This window comes from Pistacia vera, unplaced genomic scaffold, assembly GCF_008641045.1.
Source record: "Pistacia vera cultivar Batoury unplaced genomic scaffold, PisVer_v2 Contig365, whole genome shotgun sequence".
NCBI lineage: Eukaryota > Viridiplantae > Streptophyta > Magnoliopsida > Sapindales > Anacardiaceae > Pistacia > Pistacia vera.
This window is the reverse complement of record NW_022196185.1, coordinates 120,518-141,917: the sequence shown is the minus strand read 5'-3', so window position 1 is coordinate 141,917 and position 21,400 is coordinate 120,518. Positions and strand designations below refer to the sequence as shown.

Sequence of the window (21,400 nt, the reverse complement as noted above, 5' to 3'; positions counted from 1 at the left end):
ATGAGCAGTTCTACACAATTGTTTATGCACTTAAGCAGTAAGATGTAGCTTGAGATTTAGTAGAGATTTGAGTTTAAGCTACTTTGAGAGTTTAGAAAGAGAATAGAGTAGGTTGTGCGATGGGGAACCCGTGAGTAATGGGTGAGTATTCCCACATGTACGTCGCATTGAAGAGCGCATGAGTATCAGATAGAGAGTGGTGTAGCCCGAGAGTGCATGCGGATGAGGGCATACCCGAGTACCCAGAGAGAGATTATAGACTCACATGGCCAAGGGTTCCGATCCATGCATAACCGAGTCCGATCGGCTAGAATGAGTAGAGGTCACGTAGTGGGAGCGAGTCCCGCCGTGCCCCCGGTAAGATGGGGTCGTGATTTATGAAAGAGTTATGAGAAAAAGTTCTAAGAAAGAAAAGGAAAAATAGAGAAGTCCCAAGAGAAATTGAATGAGGAGTTGGAGGAAAGAATTAGAGAGAGAGTTACGGGGATAGCATGAGTAGAGGATTTACTTACGGAGCATTTTTTAGTGCTCACCCCGTTGTTTTCCTATGTTTTGCAGGACCTAGGTGAGGACACCAGTCTGTGACGTTAGCGTTCGAGAGGAGTGGTTACACTGTCCCTTATGTTTTTGATGACTTTTGTATACTTATACATTTTGTGTAAAAATGTTATGTTTGTAAAGAGTATGGGGGGGTCTGTGGATATATTGTTTAAATAAAAGAAAAATTTGGGCCCAATTTCTTTATGTTATTTTATATGTATTTCATTATAAGTTTTTGAGTAGTAGTGGCTATTACAACAGCTGTACTTCCCCTTGTCCTACCGCCATTGCGATCCTAATTTGGGTTTCCAGATCCTCCCAGAGTGTTTGACTAGCTGAAGTTAATCTTAAGCCTTCTGGAAAGCTAAACCTCTCACAAATATATGCGTCAATTAGCCCTTTTTTTTGTGGAGTGTGTGTCACCATGCTTGTAGCGCCTGACGATGATTCCTCAGAATTTTTTATCTTTGATAGTGGACAATTAGCCCGTTCATGTCCTTCATGTTTACAAGACCAGCAAACCATTGCTTTTTTCTGAGTCGTTTCCTTCTTAAGAGTAACCCTCTTTTCAGAAGTATTTTCCTTCGTAGAAGTTTCACCCTTCAATCTTTGAAATTTCGGGTTTCTTCTATCTGAAGTATCAGAATCATAGTCACGATTCTTTCCTTCAACCTGCTTTACCGCAGTAACCTGCTTAGAAGAAGAAGCCACCTGCTTATCCGCAGTGTTCTGCCTTTTAGCAGTAACCTTTGAAGTAGAAGTAACCTTCAAAGGGCAGTTCCTTCTCAAGTGTCCCCGTTGCTTACGCTTGGAGCATGAGAAGTAATTTCCAGTTTCCTTCTTGTCCGCCATTATCCTGCAATTCTTCTGCAAAATGTCTGGACAAAAAGTCAGCAACAAAGTTAGATTTACCAGAAATATATTCAAATTTGATTCTATAATTTGCAAACCAAATCTGCCATCTGATTAGTCTAGCTTTGTCATCCTTTAAAGATAGTTTCATAAAAGTTTTTAAATATTTATAGTCTGTCCTTAAAGTAAATTCCTGACTGATTACGAACAATCAAAATTGGTCAATACATTCATTCGCTGCTAAAACTTCCTTCTCATGGATAGGATAGTTTATCTCAGCAGCAGAGAATTTTCCTAACGCATATCGAACAATCCGTTCAATATTATCAGTACCCTTAGCCTTAAGCACACCTCCCCAATACAAGTGAGATGCATCACTTTCTATAATGAGTTTATCCTCATCTTTCGGGAGTTTTAAAGGTTTTAAATGCTTTGTCAAGGCTTTGGTCCGCTTAATACAATTAGTGTCTTCAAGTGTCCAATCCCAGGGCACTTTATCACTAACCTTAAGCGTCGAGCCATTAATTACATTAGCGAGATTAGGAACATACTCGCGCATGTAATTGGCTAAACCAAGAAATTGATATAACAAGTGATTATCTTCCAAAACATCTGGAAATTCCAGCAACTTCTTTGAGATATGTTCTTGGAGTTGAATACCTCCTTCACCTATCCCAACGCCTAAGAACTTCACCTTGTTCTTAAACCATTCTACCTTTCTTTCAGATAGAATCATTCCATTATCAAGNAAGAAAATAAAGAAAATGTCATGGGGTCCACATGTCTCCCATGTTTAAAACAAACTAACTTATTACATTTTACACATGTTACTTATTACATATGACACAATATTCAAGATTGCCTTTAAATATGTTGCGTTAAATTTTGTCGGCAAAATCTTGACGGTTCACGTATTATTTCCGCTTTTTGGATACACGTCAGCGTATTACGTGTTGGACGTTTCTGGTTGTCCAAATCTCCATCCTCTAGATTTTTATCAATCTTTGAAGTTATCCACTTCTATAAGATCAATAAAATCTTTTAGAGTCACATCTTCTTGGGCTTCCTGGTCGTGGGCTAAGACCAACCTTAGAAGATCAATAGTTCCTTCCATTAAAGCCTACTTCGGTAGATGGGCTAAATCGAACCCTTCTAGTAGCGTTCTCAACTAGGCCTGATTATGTTGAAAAAGAGTATCCTGATCAATGCATACCTGTCTGGTATAACTACCACTATTCCATGTTGGATATGGACAGTAGCATTTGCTTTCACAAGCTCCTCCAGTTTAGACTTAACCAGTAGCAATTTTGCAATATACAACCTGGTCCAATCTTCCTCTTCTTTCTTTTGAATTTCTTCTAGTGCATAAGAACCCATTTTTATCTCATTATCGAGCATAATTCGATACCATGGTTCTCCTACAAGAAATTCCCATATCTGTATAGGTTGAACATCATAGCTCTCTTGCAATGAGGAAGTAATCATGCAAGTGAAAGTGTCAACTTTCAGATTCAATACACAAAGCGTTTGCTTAATCGCATCTGGCATATTCGGATCCACCATCGCTTCCTGTACGTCAATTTGCATTGTATCGATCCATCCTTTAGTTAAAAGATCTCTACAGAAACCTTTTCTAAAAATNATAACTTTAATGGTTGATCATCAAAGCATGGAGAAAGTTCCTCTTTAAAGGATTTTACAAGTTCCTCAATCCTTAAAGAGTTCTTTTGGCTCTCGTTTTCTACCTTCAAGATTTTTTCCTTATGTATGAATTTATCCGTGCTCTCAAGGCATGCACCAGAGGGATCATCCTCTTGCGATATACCTCGTCCGATCCGGTTTGTATGATAACTAGGATACAACCTTTGAAAGAAAACATTACAAGCCTCATCCACTTCTTCTGCATAAGAAGATTTCAACCACTAGTTCCTTGTTTCCAAGACTTGGAAAACAATGTGATCTACTTCTTGCCTTAGTTTCACCAGTCTAAAACCGTTTCTTACTTTCAAAACTTCAGGCTTAGCAAGAATAGAGATTTTATGTCCTCCAAGGATAATGTGGTCGTTATCCTGAGTAAATGGCCTAACTTCTGCTTGACCTCGTAGAAAACTATTTTCGAGAATAAAATCTACCTCTAAGTAATCCACTACTAGGACTTCCCTTAGAGTGATTTTTTTCTCGTTTAACAGTACAACCATGTTTTCTACCACATCCGTGATCATACTTTGACCTTCATCTGCAACCGTATTTAGGATAGGTTTTTCCAATGGTTTCCAAAGCTCCTATGGAAAACATTGCTTCCTTGCAATACATTTGGTTGCTCCTGTGTCTACAAGAATATATAGAGTATATTCCTCATATTCTGGAAAACACAGTTTAGCACGTATGAATGTGTCAACAGTCCCCTGAACCATCGCATGACAATGCATTTCATGACTCATCATCATTTTCGTGCTTGGAGTTTCTTCTTCATATACTGGGATTTGTACAGATTTATACCCAACAATTTTCCTGCTATTACTACTTCTAGCATCACTAGCAGTGTCATCTATTTCCAGTATATTTTTCCTTGATATGAAGGGCTGAACCTCTTTATTCTGCTTTAGAGACTCCGAGTTTCTAGGCGTAGGAAGAGTAACTTCAACCTCATTATCAAGTTCCTGGATTTGAATTCCCCGATTAGGGTTTAATTCCACTACACTGGGCTGTGTGGAATATTCTAAAACCCATCGTTTCGGCCACGTAAGAGCCTTAGCATTGACTATCGTAGGTCGAATCGGAATTACTGAATCCTGTCCCGGGCCATGAACCTCAGTATCTGCACTGGAGTTCATATGTATAGGATTTAAAGAATTTATCAACCGATAAATTAACCTATACTGAATTGCTATTCCATCACTAGAAGCCATCAAGTCTTCTAGTCCGGAAGTATGAATTCGAAGAACCATAATCCGTTTGAGGTTTGGATCCTAGAGACTAACCATATATCCTGGTTTAACAGTCCCGTAGGCATCTCCCAAAGCTAAGTTAGCGTGAAAACTACCAACGAGAGCTTTACCAAACGTAAGCCATCGTCTATCCAATAAGACGACCTGAACAGGTACATTCATTCCTCCACGGAATAGTCCCTGCACACGAATCTGTACAGCACCAAGTTGTACATAATTATACTTGCCATTTGCCCGTTTGGCAAGATTTCGAACCTTCCGTAGCCACTTGTCATTCGAGAGTACCAGTTCTCCCTCTCAAGATTGAGACAAAGCTACACGAACAGGTTTTCCGTGTACATCTTCCAATCCTTCAGCTTTAAATAGCCACTTAGAGCGTTTCTCAAAAACCTCTCTAGGTGTTAACCTTGGAATTACCCAATTATCAGGGTTACCCGAGTGATCCTCGTAATTAGATGATGAACTAATTACCGAGTTAGGGTGTTCATCTTTATTTCTAATTGGGATAAGATCATCCTCATCACCAATACTGCTATTCCTAGGATATTCATTTAGACTTCTAGTCCTTTGCATGAATATACCTATGCGTCAAAGATTTGAATATTGTTCCTCAAAAGTTATATCTTTTGAGTCATCCTCTGAAGAATCCGAATCATTAGAGTAATCCGAAATTAATTCATAAACCTCATCATCAGAATCAATTTCGTATCCCCAAACTGGCTCAAATTCAGAAGTTTGGCTTTCCGCGTTGATTTCCAAAAATCTTACCGCAACCTTCTTCTTTCCCTTATGAGGGCATTTATCCGCAAAATGATTTTTGTCACCACAAATCTAGCAACAATTACAATCTTTTGCGTTTTTGCCAGATGGGTAGGTAGCACAAAACTTACGCACTCCGCATTCCTTAGCGTTAAGTCTACCTTTCCCTGTTCGCCTAATAAACCTTCCATGATCCGGAAGATTCCGTTTATTAGTAATAGGTTGTTTTACCATATTACGAAAACGTTTCGGCTTAAAATTCTTTTTACCGAACGATCATTTTCGTTTCATATGGTTTTTCCAACCTTGATGTTTAGTCAAACCCCTCGACTCACAGCCATATTGTCCTGGCACGCCATCAAAGTTTTGACAACAAGATTTGTTTAACTCAAGCCTTTTAGCTTCCTTATTCAGCTTGGTGTTCAAACATCTTGTCCCCATGAGTTGTCTAACAGCTTCTATTTTTCCGCCCAAAGAATCAACAACCTGATTCTTTTCAAGTAGAAGCTTAAACGCCTCGTTTGCTACCTTATCCCATCCTGGGGGAAGCTTAGCAAAGAAAGTATTCTTCATGACTTCCTGTGTGCCACCAGGCAACTGATAAAAATAGCGTCTATACTCACAGACGAAATTTTCAAACAAACACATGTCACAAAGCCTAAGCTTTGTCAAAGCTTCTAAGGCAATGACCTCTGTGAGATTCCTACTGGTAATAGTTATTCCAGTAAATTCTCGACAGAGCATATCCTTGAAGAGTGCAAAGATAGCCTCTCTATTCTTCAAGTCCCTTACAGTATCTAACAGACCCGTACTAGCTTCTAGACTTCTCCAAAAGCTTTCTGCAGCTCCCTGCAGTGTGGATATTAGAAAGCTGTAAGTATCACTGAGTCCAAAGTTCTTGTTTTGGATATGAACCCAGTTAACAGTTTCCCATGCTTCGATTGCATCCGTTACATTCATAACACAATCGATGTTTAGGAAACTTCCGCTAGACGGTATCTCCACCATTCTAGGTACTCCCCTAGGCATAAACTCCGACCTTATCCTCGTGGGATAAGTTTGTTTATATTCGGGTTTGGAGATTTCCTTAAGGAATCCTTTGAAAGAATTTAAAGGATTACGAATTCCTTCAAGGGGATCATCTTTAAACTCAGATTCCCTGAGTTTTGATATTAGCTCATCGAGCTCCACTTTTTAAGACCTGGACCTGGAGTAAGTTTCAATCCTCCAGTTTCATCTCTTTTCCTTTGTTTCTTTATTTCCTCCTCATAATACCTGCTGATTCGCTCAGCATCCGAGGGAGAAATTTCCGGAATATCAACCTTCCGTTTTCCATCCATTTTAGAAACAAAGTCTTCTTCCTTAACACCTTTCATAAAGAGTTTTTTCGCCTTTTCCCAATCACCTTGGGTTTCTTTGGCCACAAACTGTGCATATCCTGGAGGCAATCTAGGATATTTTTCCTACAAACTAGCCGCGAACTGATCCAAAACATCCTGACCACCCATGGTCAATCTGAATCAGGTCTCAACTCAGTTGCAAAGTCTGACTCTTTATATGGTGTAGGATATGGATCAGGCTAGGATTCACCATACAAGTAAGGAATTACCGCCTCAGCTTTTTCCAACCACTTATTCCGAAGCTCTAGCTTAGAGACTTCAATGGTGGAAATCCGGCAAATAAAACACAAAATCTTTGTGCACCTTTGACTAAAAGCCTTTTGAATAGCATCCAAAAGTTTCTTTACACCTAGCCAAGTCAAATACTCTTCTCGAATATCTGGGTTGCCGTTACAGAGGTCCAACACAACCTGTTTAACCTCTTGTTTGGTATATCCTTCAATAGGCCACACTTGTTCGATGTCATTTAACACCAGAGACATCTCATATTTTACCGGCTTAGTAAAATAGTTAGAACATGTTCTAGTGTTTTGACCTTTTGAAGTACATAATTAACCTTTTCAATCTGGTTCTCGATCTGGGTTAATTCTTCGTTTAGAGCAAATATACGATACACCGTATAATTCACTCTCCTGTCTAAGTTTTCAAGCTTCTGGGTCAAAAGCTCTAACTTATCTACGACAGTATTTAACAAACCGATTTTTGGTTTTACCTCGAGACCATGATCTAAATGAAAACAAGTCTTACTCAAACAGACTTCATCATTTAAATCATTATTCATGCTATAGAACTTTCAACAGGTTAATAGGTATAAACACCTATACCCCCGTCTTCCAAAGCTCTGATACCATTTACACCCACATAATATTTGTAAGACCAATTGACCTTCTTCACCCCCTCCCTCCATCCTTGTCAATAACTCTTGTTAATGGCGGTTTCGGATTTGGGTCCTCGCCAACATCAATTAAGTTAGCACTTATGAATTCAAGTTGCAGGAGAAAATTCATGTTGTCAACCTAACTACAACTGTATAAGTTAACAGAGTTAGGAATGGCCAACGAGAATAGTTGCTTGCATACCTTCTTCAATGCTATAGTATGGTAAAATATAATTAATAAGCATTAAATTTCAATAGTGGATAAGAATGTTTTCTCCCTTTTCAATGATACGTCCTAGGTTTGTGAGTGTTTGTGTTGTAATGAAATGAAGAACAAAGTAATTTCGGAAGAAAGAGTTACATTGATTTTTTCTTATTCGAGTATCTCATACAACTCAACACTTTTAAGAATAATCTCTTCTACTAACTAGGGCTGTAAACGAGCCGAGCCGAGCCGAGCTTTTGGCTTATCGAGCTCAGCTCGTTTACAGCAATATCGAGCTTGAGCTCGAGCTCGAGCCTGGTGAGCCTCATAACTGAGACTCGAGCTCGAGCTCGGTCGAGTTCGAGCTCGCCCGCGAGCCTGATCCCTAAATTTTAAAAAATGACAAAACACCCCCAGGTTTTTTAATCCCTAAAACCAGTAAACCACACGGTCCACACCTCCTAGTCGCCGTAATCCCCAAAATTTTATCAATCTCCACCATGGTTTGTTGGCAACACCAACACACCTCCCAGTCGCCGTCAACTCTTCGTCGTGAACCACGTCTTCTTCATCGGATTTGCATCGCAGATCTGTCGCCGTCAAACCCATTGAAGTCCCGCTTGGTTGCTTTGTTTGCTATTTGGGATTTAGGGCAAGTGGGATTGTGATGATATTGATTTGGGATTTTGTGTATCGTGGTTAAGAATTCGCACTTGGGAGGGGGGGAACTGTCATTTTTTAAAACTTTTTTTACTAGAAAATATCAGTTTAATACCTAATCGTTTAAAAAATCACCAAAGCACTCTGTGTAAGTGTACAATGCTTACTTGAGCCGGACCAGGCTCGCGAGTCCACGAGTCGAGCTTCACTGTGTTCGAACTTGACTCGGTTAACAAACAGAGTTCGAGTCGAGTCAAGTCGAGTCAAGTCGAGCCTTATCGAGCTAAGCTCTAAACGAGCTTTTACCGGCCCGGCTCGGCTCGTTTACAGCCCTACTACTAACTAACCATAGTAATACAATTAAATAACCATGGTAATACAATTGACTAACTATAGTTAATCCATCTGTCTTCAACTAACTCTGTAACTATATATGCAAACTAAATGCAAATGTATATGAATTTTGAACTAAACAAACTACTGTAACAAAACTCTACTAACTTTAACAGATATCCTCCGATGCCCCTCCTCAAGTTGGAGGGTGATATATATCCAACACACCCAACTTGCTGAATAAATGAGAATGCACCTTACTCCAGAGAGCCTTGGTGAAGATGTTTGCTGGTTGATCATTAGTAGAAACATGAGTTGTCTTGATTAAACCATCTCTGAGGCTGGTGCGAACAATATGAGAATCAATATCTATATGTTTTGTGCACTCATAAAACATTAGATTAGAGGCTATGTGAAGAGCTAATTGATTGTCACAATACAAAGTAACAGTAGCTAGATTTGTCTTTTGGATTTCCAGGATAATAGAGACTTACCAAGTAAAACACAATAACCAGTGATTGACTTTCTTGTCAAGAAGCCTAGTTTGAGGCTAGTGCGAACAATATGACAATCAATATCAATATGTTTTGTGCACTCATGAAACATGGGATTAGAGACTATGTGAGGACCTGATTGATTTTCACAACACAAAGTAACAGGAACCAGATTCTTGAATCCAATATCATAAAGAAGCTGGAGAAGCCAAATAATTTCACAAACAGTTGAAGTCATTGTCCTATACTTAGCCTTAAAAGAAGACTTAGAAATTGTAGTTTGTCTTTTTTATTTCCAGGATAACAAAGACTTACCAAGTAAAACACAATAACTAGTGATTGACTTTCTAGTCATGAGGCAAGAAGCCCAGTCTGAGTCACTGTAAACCATAAACTGGAGAGAGTTATTAGAAGGAAAAAATAAGTCAAGTCCAGGAGCATTCTTTACATACCTGACCATTTTCAAGGCAGTAGTCATATGAGATTGTTTAAGAGACTGCATGAATTGGCTGAGAAGATTAACTGAATAACTAATGTTAGGCTTGGTCATACAAAGATATAAAAGCTTGCCCAAAAGTCTTTAATAAGAAGTGGGATCAAATAAGAGAGGATCAGTAAAAAGATTGAAGAGCTTATCATATTGGCTAGAAGTAAACTTCATATTTTGATCTGATGGAATAATGGCAGGTTTAGAACCAAATAAACCAGAAGATGCAATTAACTCAAAAGCATACTTCCTTTGATAGATGCTAAAGCCCTTAGTTGACCTAGCTACCTCAAAATCCAAAAATCTCAAGGACCATAAATCTAACCCACTCTTGCTTTCGTCTATGTCAGCAAGCTTTATGTAGTTAGTTGATTACTTGGCACTGTTTAATAAATATCCTTGGGGGATTGAGGTTTGAAAACTCATGTTTGCATTGACGAGAAAAGCGATCCCAAGCCGTGTAAGCAAACAGTGGCATGGAGGAAATCTAAGATTACTAAACCCATCTTGTACTCTCCGATGGAATTCTTGCTGCCATTCCAAATAATCTTTTGTTTATTTCATCATTTAAATGATTGCTATACTTACAAAGAAATTTTACAAAGATTTTCATACAAAGTGAGGTGTATACAAAGTGTAGCATTGCTCATCCTATTGAATAGATTCATTAATGTTGACTGTATTTTATGCAGTTTTGGATATACAACATTTTGACAAATAAAAAACATTCAGACATAGGGACTGGGGAGGATACGAACGATATATTCAATGGTGACATTGTAAGTATATACTTCTATATTATACCATAATGCCAATTTAATTTATGATGATTTCTATATAACATTTGGAAATACAGGATGATGTTATAGAAGAGCTTGTTTCGACTCCCATAGAGAAGAAGGTACCTCTAGGTAGGTTGGTGTTAGGAGGGAAATTGTTTATGACTGAGACTAAAAGGGTCTTATTTGATATTGGAGTAAAGTTACTGCCATTTAAGTTTGTTATTAGAACTAGACATGGGGTCGTGCGTTGCGCGGTTATGTTTATTTAATATTTTTGAAATAGGTTGTAAACAAATTATTCTAACAGAATAAAGTAATTAGATTAAGAGATGATAATTGTTAAATTATACAAGTTTTAGAGTAAATATAACTTTTATATATGTATAGAGTTCTGTTAAGATAAAATTAATAATTGTATCTTTATAATTATTAATATCAATTAATATTATCAAGATCAATTATTTAAACTTAAAATTTATATTGAGTTCATTTTAAGGTTTGACATTTACTGGTAAATTTTTTTCTCACAATATAAGATTCTCTCCAGCAAGGTTTGAAAACAAACTAACTTCTATCTTTATACGTTTTTATTTAAAATGGTTAAATTTTTGGAATGCTTATGTAATGTACTTATAAAATTATTATTAATACTCATCCAATGTGTGAAGATGGAAGAATTAAATCAAAACTAACGTGTCAAGATGGAGAATTTTTAGTAGATTCATTAAACAGTTAATGCAATACGTCAATTAAAGGAACAATTTTCAATCAATTAATGAGTAACATCAAAATCAAGATAAAGTTGAATATAGAGAATAATACTTTTATTATAAAAGAAATAAGTACATTGGTTTTTTATATTGTGAAGTGGGTTTGGATGATGTAGACTTTATTTTCTATTTTTCTTATAGTTGTTTAGTTCCTCTAGTGCATATGAATACTCTTTTTTGTTTATGTTATAGATAATATCCATGGCAGATTCCATGATTTCTAACATCTGGCCAATGACTTCTTTGAATTTGTCTTTAGCAGTATGTAGATCATCCAGATTGGTGTCAACTTTTTGAAAATCTCCCTCAAGTCCGACATCCCTGAAAAATGTCTAAGCCAATTGCAAAAACAATATACAATCAAATTTTATAAATATATGGAAACGGTAACATTGATAAACTAATATTTGTCCTAGTATTTTGTTATGTCTTTGGTTGTTATTTGTGTGTTTTACCTTAAGAATATGTTACTTTGAGGTGGTTTTTACTATTTGAAGGTACATGAGCTTTTGGAATGCATTTGGAAGAAATCGTGCAAAATGGGTTGAGAATTGGAGTTGAAAAGAGGAAGAAAAATGCAAAGCAACTAGATGGCGCCGCATCATAGTTTTTATATGCCGCAGCATACTTTTTCTATGCCACAACATGGTTTTTTTTTGCGCCGCGACGTGAGAAGCTAAATTTGGACAGAAAGTTGATGCCACGACGTGAAGAATTCAGAGCCACGACACAGAATAGTTTAAGGTTTGCGGGAAGATTTGGCACCGCGAAGCCACAGATCCACACCGTGGTGCAGATCTCGGAGAAAATAAAATTCTCAACATTTCCAACTCTGACTTGAATTTGTACTTTCCCCAAAACAACCCTAGCAAAAAAAAACTATAAATAGGACATGTAATTTATTTTAGAGAGGATTCTCTTTGACCTAATTTGAGAGTTTTATGCTTTTGAGAGTGTTGCTTTATTGAGAGAAATTGTGAGATCTACTTCAATTCCTAGGTGATTTCTTTTCAGTTATATCTTATTTTGCAATATGATTAGTTTTTCATTCATTAAGTTCATTGGTCTAAGTTTGATTATGAACAACTAAATATATTGTGGGAGTTTAGTTTAACTATCATGATTGTACTGGGTATTTGATGATTTGTTTTATGAGGATTTTAGATTGTTTCTTGTTTAATTGTTCTTCATGATATTAATTATAATTTGTTGACTAGCCAACTACTTTTTATAATTAAAATTGAGAATTAGGGTTCAAGTGATCATCTTGCCTTAATTAAGCTTTATTAAACAAGAGTTCAAATAAAAAACATGATCATTGTTTTGATTTGGATGGTTGCGTGATTTGCTAGTGCAGATTACGATTAATTAGTTAACAACTTGATCATAGAAGTTAATTAGTTAATTATAAACGGAGAAGAAACATGATCATTGGAATTCTCTATGGTTTAGAGGAAAAATCAACAATATGAATTTAGGGTTTAATTGTTTTATTTGCCAAATATCCCAATAAATGATTGAGAAGTTAGCTAAATCCCCACCATCACTCTCATTGGTTTAATTAACATTCAACAAATTGCATTCGTTAGTTTTTATTAATTTATAGTTTTATTTTAGATTAATTTCATCCAACTTTTAAGTTAGAGTGTTTAGGATTTTATTAATTTTTTAGTTTAGTTGTTAAAGAAAATAAATTAAGAATTTGGACCACTGCAATCCGCTAGAGATCGACCTTGGGAGTAAACTTATCACTAGCGCTATTAGTGATTCGTGTGCTTGCGAGTATTAAATTTGCACAACAAACATAAATGTGTAAATATAATTATGAGATGAACTCTCGACATATCAAAAATTTATTTTTAATGGTTTTTATACTCCCGCAAATATGTATCATTGTTTTGTTTGACATTTTGTAATTTAGGATACAAAAGATGTGGAACATTCATACCTTCTGGTTGCCTCGGTGGAGAATTATTGTTGTTGAGGTTGTTGCTGATATTCGTTGCAGATTCTTTTGGTTGTGATGTTTTGTTAGCCATTTTCGAATTAAGTTGTGGAGAAGAAATGAGCAATTAAAGAGTATAGTATTTGAAGAAAGTTAAATGGGTGATTGATGTCAGAGCAATATTTATAGGAGAATAGGATACAAAGAGGTGGAATATAAACAGACAATTGGTAATAAATAAACGTGTCGATCGAAAAAGTGTTAATAATTATTTGGATAAGGTAATATGAAATGTTAGTAGACTATCTGTACAATATTAAAGAAAACCGTAATAAATATTTTGTTAAGTGCGCAACATAGTAGTTAGGTAGTTAATGATGGTTCAACAAGATGTTGATATATTATAATAAATAAACACTATGATTTACTAATAATAAAATCTTATTGATACATTTTTAAAGGAAGGACAATAAATATTCTGTCAAGTATCAAAGTCAGAGATGATATGATGATATCATAATATATTTATTAATTTTTTAATTGTGGTTCGGCAATATGGTTATGAAACATGCATATAGTTCGGCTTCGATCTTGTTTGATCAATAATATTACAAAAGTTTTTTTAAATCTGTAATAGAAACGGTTATTTCTAGTTTTTTTTTTTTAATTAAGATTATAATATATTTAGATTGATGTTTGTTGAATATGTTTAATTTTTTAACATTTTTATAAACAATTTTGTCTAATATTGTTATTAAATATCTATTAAAATATTAAATATTGTTTATATTTTATCCAGTATTTTAGTCTTGTAATTAAAATTTTTGTTACTTCACATTAGAATATATCTTGACTTGTTTTATCTAAATAGAAATAGGAAACAAACAGACGGAATAAATTTGAACTCATCTTTTATGCGAGAATTTTTGTCATAGTATAAAATTCCGATGGTTCATTCACATCCATAATCCTCATATTGATTTTGAAAATGCATGTCTATCTGTTGATAATCCGAGGATTATACTGTTTTATTTAGACTTTTTAACTGGATTTTGGATACTTCTTAGTTCGTTTATACCTGAATTGCTACTTAATTTCACATATTTTCTATTTCAGGCCAAAACGTGTATTTTGAGCGAATAATGAACGGATTGGAGTTTCTGGACCCAGAAGCAAGCGAATCTCAGAATTTGGGAAAGTTCTAAAGCAGAGTTGAAGCACTATGAAAGCTTGTTCCCATGGGAAAGCATCGAAGATCGAAGATTCAAGCAAGGAAGCAAGCGGAGGACAATTATGTAAATCTAGAATTTTCCAGGAAGGTTTGCCACGGCGAAGTTTATTCTTTGCCGCTACGAAATAAGCTAGGCACGAGATTCCACTTTAGCTTGTCGCTACGGCGAAATTCTTTCTTCACCGCGACGAAGTCTGCAAATTTTTGTTTTCTCCAAAACGCACAGTTTTATTTTAGAAAGGTTTTAGGTTTTTGGGCGAACGATAAAAGAGAAACCTTGCCATTTTCGAAGGGGTTGCTCTATGTTCGTCTGGTTTTCGTTTGGTTTAGAGTAGTTTTTACATTTGGAGAGAAGATTTGAGCTTTAACCTTGTGGATTCTTCAACTAGGGGAGATCTTTACTCTTTTCTCTTTGTTTCAATATGTTGACTGCTGTGTTTACTGTCTTTCTTGCTATTTGTGTTAATTTAGTTATGAACTAACCCATTTTGGGTTAGGGTTTTGATGTAATTCGGATTTCTAAGGATTAATCAATTGATTATTGTTGCTTTTATATTCTATTGCATAGATTGTGTGATTATCTGATTTTTATTGATTTTACTTGTTGAACATGATGAGATTGAGAAATGAATCATGTTAAGCCCCTTGGGTAATCACCATTATTATTTTGAATGCTAGAGATAGATTTGAGAAACAATGAAATCAATCTAGGATTCTATTAGCTTAATGAACTTGGATTTGTTAATCTTCAATTTGTTAGGTGCGGAAGATTAATAGGGCAAAGTAGGAATTCATAGCCTGAAAAGGTATGTTTTACAACTTAGGGAATTCGATTTACAATCTGTGCATGTGAGTGTTAAAGTAGCATAATTTGTAGAATTAATCCATAGGATCCTAATAAAGTCAAAAGCCTAACCGTTTGCTTTATTTGATATTACTCTTGCTTTAAATTTTGCTTTCATTAATTAGTTATTGAATTACATAGTAGATTTTGTTTTTAGTTAGTTTTATATTCTCCCATAAATCCAAACGCTTTCGGTTTCTCCAACTTGAAAACAAATAGAAAAATCAGTGCTTAGCAATCAATCCTCGTGGGAACGATACTCACTCATCACTTTATTACTTTGTGCGACTAGTGCACTTGCTATATTTGCATGTTGTAGTAACAACGCATCAAGTTTTTGGCGCCATTGTCGGAGATTGATTTTTGTGTTAACATTGAATTTTCTTGAGTTAGCTAGATTGGAGTTTTATTTTTGTTTTAATTGTTTATTAGTTAAATTTTTTTGTTCTTGTCTATTAACTAGTGATCTCACGTTTTCTCTTGTTCTGTGTAGTTTATGCGAAAAGTGAGATGTCAGCCAGTGGTTTCTGTAGATCCAAAGATTGAAAGAACCACAAGAAGACTTAAGAGAGAGAGAAGAGAACGAGAGGCTATAGCTGTTGAGATGGTAGAGAATAGAACATTAAGGTAATTCTCAGTTCCCTCAGTTGATGGTAGTGGGTCAAGTATTACTAGACCAGCAATACAAGCAACAACTTCGAAATAAAGCCGGCAATCATCCAGATGATCCAACAGTCGGTATAGTTTAAAGGGGATTTGAAGGAAGATCCAAATCTGCACCTTGCAAATTTTTTGGAGATTTGCGATATCTTCAAATCCAACGGAGTGTTCGATGATGCCATTAGATTGAGATTGTTCCCTTTTTCATTAAGGGACAAAGCAAAGGGATGGTTAATGGCACTACCACCAGGGATGATCACTACATGGAATGAATTAGCACAGAAGTTCTTGGCCAAATTCTTTCCTCCAACAAAATCTGCGAAGATGAGAAATGATATCACATCTTTTCTACAGGAAGAGTCTGAATCATTATATGAGGCTTGGGAAAGATAGAAGGAACTACTGAGAAGGTGTCCATACCATGGGTTGCCAGTTTGGATGCAAGTCCAAATGTTTTACAATGGATTGATGGTTAATGTGCAAACCATGGTGGGTGAAGCATCGGGAGGAGCATTGCAAAATAAGACACCGGAAGAAGCTCATGAGTTGCTTGAGGTTTTGGCAAGTAACAACTATCAAAGACCGAATGAGAGGATGTAATCGAAGAAATCTATGGGTCTTCATGAAGTTGATGCATACACGGCTATTTGAGCCCAACTTACAGCACTTCAGAAACAATTGGGAAGTATGCAGGTAAATTCTATGCAAGCTCCTCAACTAACTTGTGAATTTTGTGCAGGTAGTCATATGAGCAGTGAATGCCAAGTAGGGAACACGTTTGCTTCAGCGTCTTCATCATTAGAATAGGTTAACTACTTGGCAGGAAATTAGAGGCAACCGAACAATCCATACTCCAACACATATGATCTTGGTTGGAGGAATCATCCGAACCTGTCTTGGGGCAATCAAAATCAACAGAATCAGTAGAACAATCAATGGAACCAAAGAACGATGCCAAACAACCAAGCGGGGGTGAACAATCAACCGGAAGAGCAAAGATTGACAAAACTGGAGGATATGTTCAGAAAGTTTATGCAAGAGACCACAGGTTTCATGAATGAGACAAGGACAAATTTCAGAAACCAAGGGGCGTCCATTCGGAACTTGGAGGTACAAGTGGGTCAATTGGCCGATAAACTCAATGAGAGACCACAGGGTTCCTTACCAAGTAACACAGTGACAAACCCATGTGAACAAGCAAATGCAATAACACTACGGAGTGGGACAGTCTAGAAAGAGGTGGAACAATCAAGGAAAAAAGGAAGCCCACCAAAAGAAAAGGAAAATTCCGATGAGGAAGTTGATGAAGAAATAATTGTTAAAGAGAAACCAACCAGTTCTAGGGAAGATGAACAAAAGCGAGAAGAGAGGCAAAGACAAAAGAAAGAGAAATTACCATTCCCCAAGATACCACCAGAGTTGGCACATCACACTCCTCCTATGCCTTTTCCTCAAAGACTCAGAAAGAAGAATCAGGATAAGCAGTTTTCCAAATTCATTGAAATATTTAAAAAACTGTATATTAACATTCCTTTTGCAGATGCATGGCAACAGATGCCTAGCTACACAAAATTTCTCAATGAAATTTTCTCAAACAAAAGGAAGTTAGAAGATGAGGAAACTGTGATGCTTACGGATGAGTGCAGCACCATTCTACAGAAGAAGTTGCCCTCGAAACTCAAAGATCCAAGGAGTTTTACTATTCCTTGTGTCATAGGAGACATTACTTTTGATAGAGTTTTATGTGATTTAGGTGCAAGAATAAACCTAATGCCTTTTTCTGTTTTCAGGAGATTAGGGATTGGTGAAGTGAAACCCACGATCATATCTTTACAGCTTGCAGATAGATCCATCAAGCATCCGAGGGGTATAGTTGAAGATGTTTTGGTAAAGGTGGACAAAGTTATCTTTCCGGCGGACTTGGTTGTGTTGGACATGGAAGAGGATAAGGAAATGCCTCTCATTTTAGGCCGACCATTTTTGGCCACAAGAAGAGCCCTCGTTGATGTGCAAGAAGGAAAGTTGCTGTTAAGGGTTCAAGATGAAACAGTAACGTTTAATGTTTTTGAAGCCATGAAATTTCCATTAGAGTCGGATTCGTGTTTTAGTGTAGACGTGGTGGATAAACTAGTAGCAGAGGCTATTGAAGAGAACACCCCTCAAATACCTCTAGAAGCATGTACTGCCCAATAAAAAACAATAGAGGTAGATGAACCGACGAAGAATGAGTATGCTAGATTTTTGGAAGCACTTGAGCCAATTAATGAGAGCCAAGATCTAGAATTTGAGGAATTTGATTTTGAGAAAGAGAAGGAAAAGGAAAGAAAGGAAGAACTTCCAAAACTTGAACTGAAGCCTTTACCTTCCCACCTCAAATATGTGTATCTTGGTGAAGCAGAAACCTTCCCAATGATTATCAATTCAAGGTTAAGTAAAGTGGAAGAAGAGCGGTTGATTCGGGTGTTAAGGGAACATAGATCAGCAATTGGATGGACTATTTCAGATATTAGAGGCATCTCTCCATCGTTTTGTATGCATAAGATACTCATTGAAGATGATGTCAAGCCTAGGGTACAACCACAACGGAGATTGAATCCTTCGATGAAGGAAGTGGTGAAACTTCTAGATGTGGGCATAATTTATCCTATTTCTAACAGTCCATGGGTGAGCCCGGTGTAAGTGGTTCCAAAGAAAGGGGGTATCACAGTGATAAAGAATGAAAGCAATGAATTGATACCAACCAAGACAGTCACGGGTTGGAGAGTGTGCATTGACTGCCGGAAATTGAATTAAGCGACAAGGAAGGATCATTTCCCACTTCCCTTTATTGATCAAATGTTGGAGAGATTGGCTGGGCATGCTTACTATTGTTTCTTGGATGGATTTTCATGATATAATCAGATTGTCGTTGCTCCTGAAGATCAAGAGAAGACGACATTCACTTATCCCTATGGCACATTTGCTTACAGAAGGATGCCCTTTGGGTTATGCAATGCACCAGCTACATTTCAGAGATGCATGATGTTGATCTTTGGTGACATGGTGGAGCGATTTATAGAAGTCTTCATGGATGACTTCTCTGTTTTTGGCTTGTCTTTTGACAATTGCTTATCTAATCTTTCATTTGTTTTGCAGCGATGTTAGGAGACGAACTTGGTGCTCAACTGGGAGAAATGCCACTTCATGGTACAGGAAGGAATAGTGCTCGGTCACAGAATTTCAAAGGACGACATAGAAATGGATCGAGCAAAAACAAAAATGATTGAGAAGCTGCCACCACTTGCAAATGTTAAGGCAGTTCGGAGTTTATTGGGGCATGCGCAGTTCTATAGACGGTTTATCAAGGATTTCTCTAAAATCTCTAAACCCCTTTGCAATTTACTGATTAAGGATGTTCCTTTTGATTTTAATAATGAATGCATGCATGCTTTTCAAACTCTTAAGAAATTGTTAGTGTCTGCACCTATTATTGCAGTTCTCGATGGGGGACTACCGTTTGAATTGATGTGTGATGCTAGTGATTTTGCATTAGGAGTAATGTTAGGACAAAGAAAGAACAAAGTGTTGCATGTAATTCAGTATGCTAGCAAAACACTAACTAATGCACAGTTGAATTACACCACCACTGAAAAAGAGTTGTTAGCTGTGGTTTTTGCATTCGACAAATTTCATTCATATTTGCTAGGTGCTAAGGTGATAGTCTACACGGATCATTCGGCACTCAATCATCTTTTGGCAAAGCAAGAAGCAGAACCAAGGCTAATAAGATGGATCCTATTACTACAAGAGTTTGAGTTGGAGATTCGAGATAAAAAAGGGTCAGAAAATGTAGTGGCGGATCATTTGTCAAGGATTGGACGACCAACCCAAGGAAGTGAAGAGGACCTAAATCAAGGAAACCTTCCCAGATGAGAAATTGATGAGAATTGAGGAAGCACCTTGGTATGCAGATATTGCAAACTACTTGTCATCGAGTGCTTCCAATTGACATGACCTTTCAGCAAAAGAGGAAGTTTTTCTCATACTTGAAGTATTATTTCTGGGAAGAACCATTTCTGTATAGACACTGTGCTGATCAAATGATACGTAGGTCTATCCCAAAAGAGGAAATTGAGAGTATTCTATGGCATTACCATGAGAGGGAAGGAGGTAGCCATTTTGGAAGAAATAAGACAGCAGCCAAGGTCCTTTAATCTGGATTTTATTAGCCAACCCTGTTCAAGGATGCCTTCTGGATGGTTCAGGAATGTGACCAATGTCAACGGAGTGGAAATATTTCAAAGAGAGATGAGATGCTATTGAATAATATCCTAGTTGTTAAGCTGTTTGATGTGTAGGGAATTGACTTCATGGGTCATTTCCCAAATTCTTTTGAAAACATGTACATTTTGGTAGCAGTGGACTATGTTTCAAAATGGATGGAAGCAGTTGCATTGCCATCCAATGATGCTAGGGTGGTGGTTAACTTTGTGAGAAAGAACATTTTCTCAAGATTTGGGGTACCACGGGCAATCATCAGTGATGGGGGGTCACATTTTTGCAATAGGCAGTTAGATGCGCTGTTGGGAAAATATGGAGTGAAACATAGAGTGGCTACACCATACCACCCTCAGACTAGTGGGCAAGTGGAACTGTCGAACAGAGAACTTAAGAGAATTTTAGAGAAAGCAGTCAATGCATCTAGGAAGGATTGGTCATAGAAGTTAGATGATGCATTATGGGCATACCGCACTGCATTCAAGACTCCAATTGGTATGTCTCCATTTAGGTTAGCTTATGGGAAGGCATGTCACTTGCTAGTGGAACTTGAGCATAAGGCATACTGGATAGTCAAGCAGCTAAACATGGATTTACGAGCTGCTGGGGAGGAAAGGATGCTGAATTTGAATGAACTCGATGAGTTCCGTCATGAAGCATATGAGAATGCTCGAATTTACAAGGAAAATACCAAGAAGTGGCATGACAAGCATATCAAGAAGAAGAAATTTGAATTAGGTCAGAAAGTTTTGTTGTATAATTCTAGACTTAGGCTTTTTTCAGGAAAACTTAAGTCTAGATGGTCCGGACCCTTCATAGTTACAAGAGTTTACCCATACGGGGCAGTGGAGGTGCCACATGAAGAAAATGGCACATTTAAGGTCAATGGACATAGATTGAAGCCATACATTGATGGGGTGATGAGTTGCAAGTCATTTTCCATCCAACTTGACATCCTGACATGAGGACTTGAGAAAGTCGAGCGTCCGACTATAAACAAGCGCTTCTTGGGAGGCAACCCAAGTGTTTTAATTTGTTTGTTTGAATTTGTTTAGTTGTCCCATGATTTAGAATGTTTTTGATTTTGTGTGTTTTTGGGTGTTTCAGGTGAATTATCGTATTTAGGCAAAAAAAGGAAAAATGTCTAGTTTTCGTTGCGGCGAGATACATTTTTGCAAGAAGAGGAATTCGAAAAGTCCCAAACTTCACTGCGGTGAAGATTGTTCTTCGCCGAGGCGACGTGCTCTCGAGAATTTTTTGCTGCGGCAGAAAGGGTAAAGTGAAATTGAACTAAGGGAATTTCGCCGCGACGCTATAGGCTCTGGAAATTTTCACCGCGGTGAAAACTGCTTTATA

General features: G+C 37.1%; 1 non-coding gene across 1 annotated transcript; it reads right to left on the bottom strand.

Annotated features, from left to right (window-relative positions):
* Positions 1-16,108: 16,108 nt before the first annotated feature.
* LOC116140223 lies at positions 16,109-16,215 on the bottom strand. The gene has a single exon (XR_004129577.1). It is a non-coding gene; the product is annotated as a small nucleolar RNA R71 (small nucleolar RNA).
* Positions 16,216-21,400: the final 5,185 nt, after the last annotated feature.